We start from the raw sequence: 12,898 nt of genomic DNA on the forward strand, positions 1-12,898 counted from the left end.
CAGCATTTATCCTACTCCCCTCTTTCTGCACCATCAGTTTCCATAGAGAAGCCAGAGTGATTCTTTTAACTCCTAAGTCAGATTAATCACCCCCTTCCCAACCCTCTCAATGCTTCCCACCACAATCAGAGATGAAAAGTCCTAGCAATAGCCTATAAAGCCCTACATGATCTGGGCCTTTTACCTCTCTGCGTTTGTCTACTACTTCCTTCCCACTTCTCTCCTCCAGCTGCTTAGCAGCTCCTTGCTGTTCCCCATACACTTGGTATACTCTGGTCTCAGGGCCTTTGCATAGTTGTTCCTTCTGCCTGAAATGATCTTCCTTCAGATAGCCACGTGGTTAACTTGCACACCTGATGTTTGTTTGAATGTTAGCTTCTTAACTAGGCTTACCCTGAAAAGTCTATTTAAAATTGCAACCCCTTGGGGCGACTGGGTGGCTCAGTTGGTTGGGCAACTGCCTTCGGCTCAGGTCATGATCCTGGAGTCCCAGGATCAAGTCCCGCATCAGGCTCCCTGCTCAGCAGGGAGTCTGCTTCTCCCTCTGACCTTCCCCCCTCTCATGTGCTCTCTCTTTCATGCTCTCTCTCTCTCAAATAAATAAATAAAATCTTTTAAAAAATTAAAAAAGTTAGGCCCCTGGGTGGCTCAGTTGTTAAGTGTCTGCCTTCAGCTCAGGTCATGATCCCAGGGTCCTGGGATCGAGCCCCGCATGGGGCTCCCTGCTCCGCGGGAAGCCTGCTTCTCCCTCTCCCACTCCCCCTGCTTGTGTTCCCTCTCTCGCTGTGTCTCTCTCGGTCAAATAAATAAATACAATCTTTTAAAAAAATTTAAAAATAAATTAAATTGCAACCCCACCTCCACCCCCATCCTCCTCATTACCTGCTTGCTTTGTTCTTCTTAGCACTTACCATTTTCTAACATACCTTACAATTTATATTTTTGTCTATTGTCTATCCCCCCCACACAAGAATATAAGCTGAATGTGGGCAACAATTTGTATATATATATATCTCCATATTTTTTCACCAATGTATCTCCTGTGCCATGGTATATAATAAGCACTCAATAAATATTTGTTGAAGGAATAAAAATCACAAGGATTCTGGAGTCCCAGCACCATGGAGTTGTTATATCCCTGGACAGTTCTGCGACACAGAAACAAATTTCTGCTTTTGTCAAGTTGGGTCTTTGTTATGGCAACTGACTCCAGTCCTGATACAAAGGTTAGGAGCTTGGGCTTTAGACTTGGAAGACTCCACGCAGTCCTATCACTCCCCTGCCTGCAACCCTCCTATGGCTGTCTATCACAATGAAAGTAATTTCTGATTTTCCTTACCAGCCAACAAATCAAACCAAATCAATTTGATCTGGCCCCCGACTTCATCTTCCGCTTCTTCACGTACTATTCTCACTCATGTCTGTTTCTTCATTAGGGCCTTTGCCCCTACTGTTCCACCTGCCTGAAACACTCCCCCCCAGCCCCTGCCCCAGATCTTTATAGGACTGCCTCCTTGTCATTAGTCCAACGTCCACCACCCCAGAGAGGTCCTTCTTGGACATCCAACCTACAAAGAGAGCCTTGCCATCCCTGTCCCAGGATCCTTCTCTACCCCTTCACCCTGCTTTTTATTCATGATAGTGCTTAATATAATTGCTCATTAAACTTCTCATTATTTGCCTGTCTACATTGAGAATTGGGTGTTTTATCCATCAGCTCCCATCCACTGTTGGTTGAAGTTTGCATCCACGGGTGGTAATTCCCTGCTCACATCTGAGATGCCTCTAGGTCAAAATATCACGGGGACAGAAAACAAAGATATTTAGGTGCACCTTTGAGGTGAGACTCTATCCGTGCCAAGTGATGGAAACCCTCAGGGGGCAGCTCAACTGGGAGGTTGGCTGAGGGGTTGTAAGGGGGCATTAGAGGCTCCAATAGACATCACTCTCTCCCCATGCTCCCCCACAGATGTGTAAGCTTTGTGAGAAGGGGACTTTGTTTGTCCAGTACTCTTTTCTCAGTGCATACAGCAGTGCTTGGCCTTAGCAGGTATTCAGAAAATGTTAGCGAAATGAATTCATTAAATTCCATAGATTTTTCTTTGTCTTTTTCCTCACCTGTAAAAGGGGAATCATAATCCAGTTGATTTCACAAGGTTGTTGTGAGAGTCAAATCTAATAAAACATGGAAGATGCTTAGCACGGGACCACAGAAAATTAGAAAAGACCACAGAAAATTGTAAAGTGTTATGATTCAGCTGTGTGATTTTGATCTAGAGAACACTTACTTCCTCTAGGCCTCAATTTTTAAATAATCATAGTTTAAGTAATCATAGTTTTACCTTTCTCCAAGTCGGAATAAGAGCAAAATGTGATGATATGTATGAGTGACAGTATTGTATAGATATACATTATGATTATCACTCACTCATCCTTTTGAGTTGCAGGGATTAGTCCCAGCTGGGCAGGCAGGCAGGCAAAAATCCCTGTCCTCATGAGGCTTCGAGTCAAATGGGAGAAACAAACAATAAAATGAATATATACATTCTGAATCTTTGTGTCCTAGGCAATCACTTGACCTCTGGGCCTCAATATTTATAATTAGACTGGATGATCTGCCAAACCCTATGTCTCTGACTTTTTAAATATGAACTTAAGTGAAGAAGCTACCCAGAGAATGCAATTTGCATAAAGACTTTACAGAGAAGAGGGAGCAAGCTGAGTATTCTTGTTAAATTACATTGTTTACCAATCAGGATACACTAAGCAATGCTGTGGCAGCAAACATCCCAGTGGCTCTAGACATTAAAGGTTTATTTCTTGCTCACACTACATATCTACTCTACTTTGTCAGGGAGCTGTTTGACATTGGCCTCATTCAGGGACAAAAACTCTACCACTTGGAATGTCTTAAGTTACAGAGGTAGGGAATAAAGAGGGCTGGAGAGTCATGTACTGGCAATAAATTGCTCCCACCTGAAAGTGACATGTCACTTCTACCTACATCTATTGACCAGTTATATGGTCTTGTTCAACTGCTAGGGGACAGGGAAGTATAATCTTCCCACATACTTGAAAGGGGAGGAAAATGCAGATGAACATGGAAATTTCTACTACATTTAATAATCTGCTTTTTCCACATAAGATATCACAAAATTATTTATAAGATGGTCAACATTTAAAAAATCTTTTTTGGGGGTTCCTGGGTGGCACAGTCGCTTAAACATCCGACTCTTGGTTTTGGCTCAAGTCATGATCTCAGGGTCCTGGGATCTAGCCCTGTGTCAGGCTCCCTGCTCCGCAGGGAGTCTGCTAGTCTCTCTCCCTCTGTCTCTGCCCTCCTCCAAATAAATAAAGAAATCTTTAAAAAAATAAAAAAAACCTTTTATTATGGGAAATTTCAAATACACACAAAACAGGATAGGATAATGAACCCCCAGGTATCCATCACCCATCAGCACACCACTATTTTTAACCACTGAAAAAGTTTCCATTGTACAAAGGAGCTTCTTATTTATCTAAACTCTTGTGTTGGGTACTGCTAAATTTTGCCACTACAAATCATACTGCAATGAACAACCTTACTCATAAGTTGTCACTTATTTAATTATTTCCATATGACAAAATCCCTTTTAGTGACCACTTTCAGACCCATCTTTCTCCCTACCAACTGACTTCCTGGGTCACTGCTCATTCCCAAAGGAATGCAGAGTCCCAGGATAAAGGGAAGGACAGGGCAGCAGGTCCTGTCCAAGCAAAATGTTTTATAATTTTTAATAATACTCTAGACATATATATTCAAGGAAAATATGATTAATACATAATTTATCAGACTGAACTAAAATATGATTTGGTGCTCACTTTGGCAGCACATATCCTAAAATTGGACCGATACACAGAAGATTAGCACAGCCCCTGTGCAAGGCTGACATGCAAACTCATGCAGTGTTCCATATTTTAATTAATAAATAAATTAATTAATTAATAAACAAATAAATAAGTGATTTGTCGTTGAAGAGTTTAACATCTCTTAAATGGTTAATTAATGAGAAAAATTCTGAATTTCCTCCCAAAGCTTCCACCCCTAATACAAATCCCCTTCTTGGAGAGAGTACTTTGAGTCAGGGCCTTGCAGTTTGATAGGAAGACATGAATCCTGGTTTCAGGCACACACTATCTATAAGCTATGTGACCTAAGTCAAGTTATTTGACTTTTTCCAAGCCTTTATTTTTTCCATTTGTAAACTGGCAATTCTAACTCACAGCTTTGTTGTGAAATGTAGGTAACATGGTGTTTATGAAAGCATCTATTACCAAGCCTGGTATATGATGGGCGCACAATAAAAATTTCATTTTCTTTTTTATCCTTTTTTTCTCTTTTATTTTCAGGTTATACTCAAGGCATGAGTGTTGTAGTGATTTTCAACAACAGTTTTCATGTTACAGTTCTTAGTGAGCATGTCCTTCTTGAGAATATGTCCAGCAATCAATAACATTGTTTTGAAATTAGTATTTTTCCATGACACCAAAAAAAATTTTGGAAAATTCTTTCAGGTAAGTCCTTTCTTTGGAAAATTCCCATTCCCTCATTTGCAGCAATCAAGTGCTATTTACCCCAGGACCCAACACCTTTCAAATTGTTATTTTCAATGTTAATAAATGATTTCATTCATTTCCTATTTTCCTCTGTTCACCAACCTGCCAGCCGCTGACCTTAAAATAACTGTACTGGTAAACAACTGATTCAGATTATTAGTAGGATATCTGTAATTGTGTTACATGGTCCACCCAGTTGGAAATGAGCAGACATGGCTCCTAGCACCTGGCTGTGTGAATTGGTGGCCGGCTTAGGAGGGCCTGGAAAGAAGGGTATCATAAAACTTGAAAAGATGAGTTCGAGGTTGATGAGAATAGAAGGCTCTGTTTTGCTCTTGTCATATTCTCCAGAGTGGCTGGCACATGGCAAGCACAGAGTAGGAATTAATAAGTACATCTGGGTTGAGTGTATGCCAGGAAGGGGGCAAGTGTTATCCTTCTCCAAATTCAATTTTGCTCCAATTTTTTTTTTTCAAGACCCTTCCTATTTTTGATAATTTTCACCATTTGGGGTTTCTTTTCTTCACCTGTCAAACTTCTCTTTGTATTTCTTACTCTACCTAGTGACAAGGCTGGCCCTCCGAGAGTTCAGTAAATGTTTGTTGAATGAACAAAAGGTACAGAAGGTCTTCTGCAAAAGATACAAGAAGCTAAACTCTGAATGTTTTGAAAGAGAGAGATTGAGCGGGTGAGAGAGAAAGATAGACTGCATGCCTTTGTGCGTGGATATTTACATGTCTGATTTTAAAGTGCTCCTCTTCAAGGTGAGACACCAGATCACTGTTGCACTAAGATGTATACTCATTATTCATAGCTTTCTGATGCTGAAAGTTAATTAAGAAAACTCTACGAAGCATTCAAATCTGGTTTCTCAACAGTGATTTTGATGACTTGAGTTGTGTTTTTTTTCATCCTTATTGCTTTCAGATATACATAAATCTTTTCTCTCTCCATTTTTCCCCATGTGCGTGAAATGTGATACTTTTCAGTATTCTTGGGTTCTTTTGGAATCCAGACTTTTCACTTCCTCCACATCTGCTATGAAACTGAATATTGATTAATGTGACCCATAAACCTAACTGGTTAAATGGGGCCAATGACCAATTCCTATTCTTGGATTTTTTAGGAGTTTCTATCATTTTTTCCAATCTCTCTCTTAACTGTGCTTTTGTTGTTGGTGTTGTTGTTAATGAAAAGATTAAAGGAAAATTATATCAGCAGTAAAGTTCTCAAACACATCTGAGGCTTAAATTCCAAGCCTTTTGACCAATATTAACCCAGACTATCTTACTAAATTTAAGATAAAAATGTTTCTAACCTTGCCACTTTTGCCCTATAAAAATTACAGAGTAATGTGAAAACATATAACACCTAAACATCTCCAGAAAGAAGTGCCCATTTCATTGAAAGTCTCACATATGACAAAGAATAATTAGCAATAAAATAGGATTATCACTCAGTGATTCCACAGGACAAAAATATACCTAAGGAGAAAAAAATTGTAACCCTCAAGGGTCTGATATTCTGACTTAGACTGGTAAAAGATGCTATAAAGGATGGATGCCATGAAGACTGGGAGAGCAATTCAAGTCATACTATCACTTTTTCCCAAACAGAGTAGGATATACAGAGTCCTTGGTTACAAAATCCCAAGGGGTACTATTTACATAGAATACAATGAAACCTTCCATAGTTTGTACAACATGGAGACCTGAATGTATGCAAGCAAATGAGCAGAGGCTTCCTCTAAGTAGCCACTCCCATAGAAAGTCTTAATCCCAAAATATTGCCTTGTTAAACTTTGGAATTACCTTAAAGGTCTGTGTTACATTCTTTGGAATATCCTTAATAACTGCAAATAATCCTTCAATGGTGGACTTGACATTTGGAAATATTAAAAATCTTTAGGTACCAAATCTCATATAAATCATAGAACCTGACAAATGTCATTTTTTTTCTTGGTTAAAAAAAAGAAAGAATTTTGAGGTATTTAGATTAATTTTTCCCTGTGACTGAAGTGACTCTGAACATTTTTCCCAAGGAGATAGAAGAAGATTAGGAGCAAAGGATGCCTCAATAGAATAAGCATGTGGCCTCCTAATGACATAATTTTCAGGATAGAAATGTTAATTTGGTTGTTTTATATTTTTTCCAAGTCTTGTTTTGTTAATATCACATGTAAAATCTAGTTTGAGTGTCCATATTGGTGCCTTGGTCTCCCCAGAGATGAAATGAGAAGAATATACTCTAAGGAGGCTGTTTCAGAGAATGTGTACATTAAAAAAATTGCTCTGGAGATTTCAAATAATAATCCAGATGGAGAATACTTGGAAAAACCTTTGACTTGAGACAAAAGTCTTGATCCCCTACCCTGACCCCATTACAAATTTATCAACATTATATGAGACAATTCAATATAACCATTTTGCAGAAGGGATGACAAAAGGAAGCAATTAAGACTTAACATGATTCCTAAGAAAGTTGTATTTTGGGGCACTTGGGTGGCTCAGTTGGTTGGGCATCTGCCTTCAGCTCAGGTCATGATCCTGGGGTCCTGGGATGGAGCCCCACGTCAGGCTCTCTGCTTAGCAGGGAGCTTGCTTCTCCCTCTCCTCCCCACTCATGTGCTCTCTCTTGCTATCTCTGTCTCTCTCTCAAATAAATAAAAACAACTTAAAAAAAAGAAAGTTGCATTTTATACTTCACCTGTTGATTATAGATCAGCAATTCTGCACAAGATTTCCAATTGTAGACAAAATAATCAATCAACCAACCTCTTCCTTTTGATCTTTTTGGTTTCATAATGAACCCAAGGACTAATAAGGCTGAACATGTTAGACTTCCCCCAAAACCAGGATACCACCTCTGCCTTTAGAAGGAAAAACCACGAATTCAGAAAATAAAATCAGTCTTTGCATACAGCACAATTAGTTCTACCAACTGAGAAGCCTCCCTACTTCTCATTTGCTTCTATTGCAGGTAGAATCTATTAAAGTTAGTCAGAGCCCTGGGGGTGGAGTAGGTGGGGTACATGTATCTGTCTTGTGTTGGCCTGTTATTGTTGTGGTGCTCACAGGACCATGGGAGGCAGTGTTGAGTGATCCCTTTTATGTCTAGACAGATATTCATAATGAAATAGATGTCTGGCTCTTGAAGTTAACTTCTTAGACTGGAGGTATTTTGGTTTACAAAGGCCCAAATAAGAATGGATGACATTGTCTTGGGTGAAGCCATAGAGACTAGGAGGAAAAATGAGCAGGGGATGGGGAGAGGGTAAGGAGATCTCCTGCTGAAAGTTAAAATGACACCTATGGCAGAATAGTGACTATAATAAGAATCCTGTTGTGTTAAATCATATTGACCTGGAAAGCATTCTTCAAGTCCAGCTTTCCCAGACATCCAAATAACCTGCCTTGATCTTTTTTTTAGTATATGTGCTGCCGAAGTGAGCACCTGCCTTGATCTTCTTAATGCCCCCAAATGATTGTGTTTTCCTAATGGCTTGTATTCCTTTGGCTTCCTTAGGACCCTTGATTTTAGCAGGAACTAGAGCAAGCCTCTGGGGGTTCACATTACACAGGTTCCATGACCATTTTATGAATTTCATCATAAGCAAAGCTAGTTGGGCAAAGAATGGGGTCTTTTTGTTTTTCCATGTCCCCCCTTCCCAATTTTCCATACTGTGGAACGACATTTGAAAGGAATTTCTCATGGCTAATCCATTTCCACCTGTTAATGAAAGTGCATCATCCATTGGTTGGCCAAATTTAATGTCTCTGCATTATCTAGAAATGAGGATGTGATAGAATAAAACAAGTTAAAATAGAATGAGATGAGGAAATACTTTCTAAAAACTCCTCTTTTTTTCTTGCTTTCCTCCCCCTTTATAAGCATTACCATCATCTGCCTGCCAGGTGGAACTTACTGGATAATAGAGCACAGATGTACCTTGTTGTACTCAACAGATGAATTCCTGAAAAGCTGCATTTGATAGAATCTTTATAAATTAAATCATATTTTCCTGTAGACTTGCATTATAGTAACAGAAGCCATTATCCACATTTGACTGATCTTCAATTGGCAGAGGCCTCACACTTGGGCTTCAGGTTTCTCAGCCAAATCTCTTATGTCAAACAGTTAATGATCTGGAAATAATAAGCACTTATGTGAGCTAGGGGAGCACTATACTTAAAGGAAATGTCATTGTATTCCTCTGAAAGTAAAGAATCTTTATTTCATGATGTGAATTTTCACTCATGGAATCTTAGACTATCAGGAACATTACAGATGATGCAGTCCAAGCCTCTCTTTCTTGCAGAAGAGGAAACTGAGGCCCTGAGTGTTTATTCATCTGTGCCAGCATGCAAAAATATATGAAGGAAAGAATAACAGTTTAAGTTTGGCATCCTTGAATTCAAATGTTCTCTTCCCAGGCTACTAGTTGTTTGGTTTCGAGCAAGCTATCAGAACTTGCCTAGCCTAGTTTCCTCATCTTTAAGACAGAGATGGTATTACCCACCTTGAAGGGTTGTTGTAAAAATTAAATTAGGTAATGTATATAAAGGGATAACATAGTGCCTAGAACACAACAAAAGCTGGATGAATGTTTGTTTTCTCATTTCCATTTTTTGGATTTTTTCAAATGACCTGTTTTTTAAAAATACATTTATTTTAAAATTGTAAAGGTCATAATGCTTGTTATTAAAATTTAAAGAAAGTTAAAGAATATAGGATAAAAATAAAATGGTTCTTTTCCCATACCCCAAGCTCCTTTCCTCAAACCTCTTTCTAAAGGAAAGCATCTTTAACAGTCTGGTTTGCTTTGTATCCTTCCAGATTTTTTTTTTCACCATTTTTTTAGGTGAAGCACATCCTATACTAACATCATTTTGAGAAACTTCTAAGAGTCTTTGTATCAGTCTTTTGCCATAAAAATGCTGTGTAACGGAACAACCACAAAATCTCAGTGGCATGCAACCATTAGTATTTATTTCTTACTCCTACATCTGAGGATCAGCTGTGTGGTTCTGCTGATGATAGGCACATTTGCCCGGCTGGGCTCTCGGCGGGAAGTTCCTGCTCAAGCCTGCTCTACAGGTGGGGGGTTGGCTGTGGTTTCAGTTCGGGTCTGCTGCATGGGTTTCTCATTCTTCTTGAGACCATCAGGGCACATGGGGCACGTTCTTCTCATGGCAGAAGTTGGAAGGTCTCTGAGAGAGGAGTGGAAACAAGCCATGTCTCCCGAGAACAAAGTTCGCAATGGGCTCACTTTTACTCTGGCACAAATTCCATTAGCCAAAGCAAGTCACCTGGCCAACCCCACCAAAAGTAGGAAGGATAGTAACTCCATCCCTAGAGAAAGGAGCTACCAAGTCACAGGGCAAACAGCATGGCCAGAGGGAGGAGTGAACAGTGGGGAACAACAGTGCAGTCCTCCCTCATCGTAGCAAGGGCAAATCCATTGGAAAGCAGAACATAGATCCCTTGTCCCTACGGCTCGAGTGTAAACTCCTGGTGGGCAAGGACCATAATTTTTGTTCCTTGTTCTACTTCCATCAAATTTGGAGATTGGGGGGAAAAATGGTATTGACTATTTGTTGAATGAAGATAGAGAATTCTGGTCCAGGAAACAAAAGCAGGACTATTAACCCGAAATGTTATTTGTATGTGTTTGTGAAGCTATGTCTTTTCCTTCAAACTTCAACAACATTTATCAAAATGGGAAGCTGGCAGCCAGGATTTAGAGCAGGCCAGAGGTTCCACAGAAAGCCCTCTGTCAGTCAGCGTAGTTTTTCTGCCACTATAAACCTTTGCTTAATTGCTCTGGCCTGACCATCTGAGAATGACAAGCCCATCAGTAACATGTGGAAATAGAGATTGAACCCACAGCTTGCCTTTAAATGTCAGCAGCGAATCTGTGGTGTTGGCCTGAAATTTAGATATGGTTCCAACCCAATTGTCTTTTATAATTCATTGTGTTAACAGACAGAAACCGTAAAGGGAACATCGTGGAGTCACCTGAGGGGCGACCAGCCCACTGAGGCTGCGGAAAGGACCTGTTTCTGAGCAGGGAGGAGGGGAGGCTGAGCGGAAAGCTGGGGGCCAGTGTCTTGCCTCTAGCGCCTGGTGCTGGGATCCAGCGCTCTTCGATCCCCCGCCCCCACTCCCCTCAGGTTTACCTCAGGGCCATCCAGTCCTCTTTGTGTGTTATTTCACATTATCTTTCAGATAATCATAGTGTATTTATATAATTAGCCTAATTGTGGGTAATTGTGTGCCGGCACTGTGTAATTATGAAACCTAGCATCCAACACTGTGGCACGATCCGTAGGCAAGAGACACGGTACATGCAAAGTAGCCGCTTGATCCTTCTCATTCAGGGTTTTTTTTTCCCCTTCAAGATGCCAGAAAGGAAGAACAGGCCTCTTTGTAAATCCATTATCTGCAAAACAAGGCCCCTGACAACCACTTCGTAGAGTTTTGGCACTGGAAGTCAAAACCACGTGTAGGGGGACTGTTACGTCATTGTCTCTGGAGCTGGCAAAGGTTTACTTCCCACACTGAGGATCAAAAGGGTCAAATTGCCATCTTGGGGCTGATGCCCTCACCCAGGGCAGCCTCACTGAGGGTGATTTTGAACTAAGGCTTTGTATGTGCCATCCTTAATACAGGTTAATTAGCATGAGTTTGGGGATGATGGGAGGGTCTCTCCTCTCCCAGAACATCTCTGGTATCAGCGCCCACAAATGCCATTGTCTGGACCTCATACTGGCCATAACAACAACTCTGTGTTGAGTGTTTAACATCTGCCAGGCCAAGCACTGTGCTGAACATTGACCTGCATTATCTTGAAGGGTAGGTACTATTGTTATTCTCATTTTACAGTTGGGGAGGCTGAGGTTCCAAAAGGTTAAGCAAGTTGACCAAAGTCCCACAGCCGGTAATTAGCTTCATAGGCATTTGAATCCACATTCTCTTGAGCCCAGAGCCCTTGCTCACACTATGCTTTGGGATGGAGGGTTATCCACCTGTGCACATTTGTTTTTAATATTTACTCACGTGCTTACTTTCCTTGGCTGCCTGAAGGTTGGGTAGGGTCCAAAGACTGGTGTGGGTGGGGGCAGGGATCACACTGAGAGGACATGCAGGTGCTGGTGAGCACTGGTTGGGAACTGGAGGAAAGGATGAGGATGAAGCTTTCAAGGAGAAGGTAATGCGGGATGAAGAAAATCGGTTGTACCAGCAACTAGGCTTGGTGTCGTGTGTGCAAGACTGAACCATAAGCTTCCCCAGAAAGGCTTCTTCACTGGGGCAGCACACTTCTGTCTCAGAAAAGTCCTGGGATTCCAAGAGATGCTCAATAGATATTAGTCAAATAAACGAAACTCCTGGGTGGAGGGCGGAGTAACAAACTCAGACGACCGCAGGGTCCAAGTGGTTATGAAAGTGAATGATGCTGGCCAGATTAAAGACAAACAAATAGTGCAAAGTGAAAATGCTAATAGGGACGAAGTCCCAGAGAGTATGTATGTGACTTCCCAAAGTCACAAACCTAATGCGTAGCAGAACTATTAATAGCACCTGGATCTCCTGACCTTCTATCCAGTGTTTTTTTCCATTACCGCTGCTATTTAAGCTCACAGATATGTATTCTTCCATCCACTATCACAGATCTGTTGAATTTAATCCATCGCTTTCATTTTACAATGGGGAAACCAAGGCCCAGAGAAGGAAAGGGGCTTGCCCGGGGTCATATAGGAGGTAAATAGCACAGCCAGGCATCCTGGATCACAGCCTAGGGCTCTTTCTATTAATCATGGGGTCTCATATATACCCAGGGAGTACCCTGACTTTGAGGGCAGTCAAAACTCTGTGAGAATTCATTCGGCTGCTTTTCTACCTATAAATCAGGATACAGTTTTTTTATTACAACCGGGGAAGTAAATTACTGTTAACCCGAAAGTTGGATTTATATTAAAGATGGTTCCTTCATAGCATCAGAGAATGTTAGATCTGGAAGGGCCTTTAGAGAGCACAAGATCTGCCACCCTCATATTACAGATGAGGAAACTGAGATTAGTTTTGGAATTAATGAGGAATATTTTTGTCATTTACATTATGGTTCTTCAATGTCATTCAGAAACTAGAGAAGGTAAGACAAAGAACAGAAGCCTGGTAGACAGAAGCTACTCCTCATCCCCTGCAATGAATCCCTTCTTACTCACCAATGCCCTTTTCTTCTGGAGCATTTAGGGAAGAGTAATCACCAGCACAGATGGAGCAAATTTTCCTAAAGGGATGC

The 12,898-nt window shown here is 40.8% G+C and overlaps 1 non-coding gene across 1 annotated transcript; it reads left to right on the forward strand.

The window, feature by feature from the left end:
- Positions 1-3,853: 3,853 nt before the first annotated feature.
- On the forward strand, positions 3,854-3,960 carry LOC118546652 (U6 spliceosomal RNA). Its single transcript, XR_004922702.1, has one exon. It is a non-coding gene; the product is annotated as a U6 spliceosomal RNA (small nuclear RNA).
- Positions 3,961-12,898: the final 8,938 nt, after the last annotated feature.

Source organism: Halichoerus grypus, chromosome 11 (genome assembly GCF_964656455.1).
Source record: "Halichoerus grypus chromosome 11, mHalGry1.hap1.1, whole genome shotgun sequence".
Lineage (NCBI taxonomy): Eukaryota > Metazoa > Chordata > Mammalia > Carnivora > Phocidae > Halichoerus > Halichoerus grypus.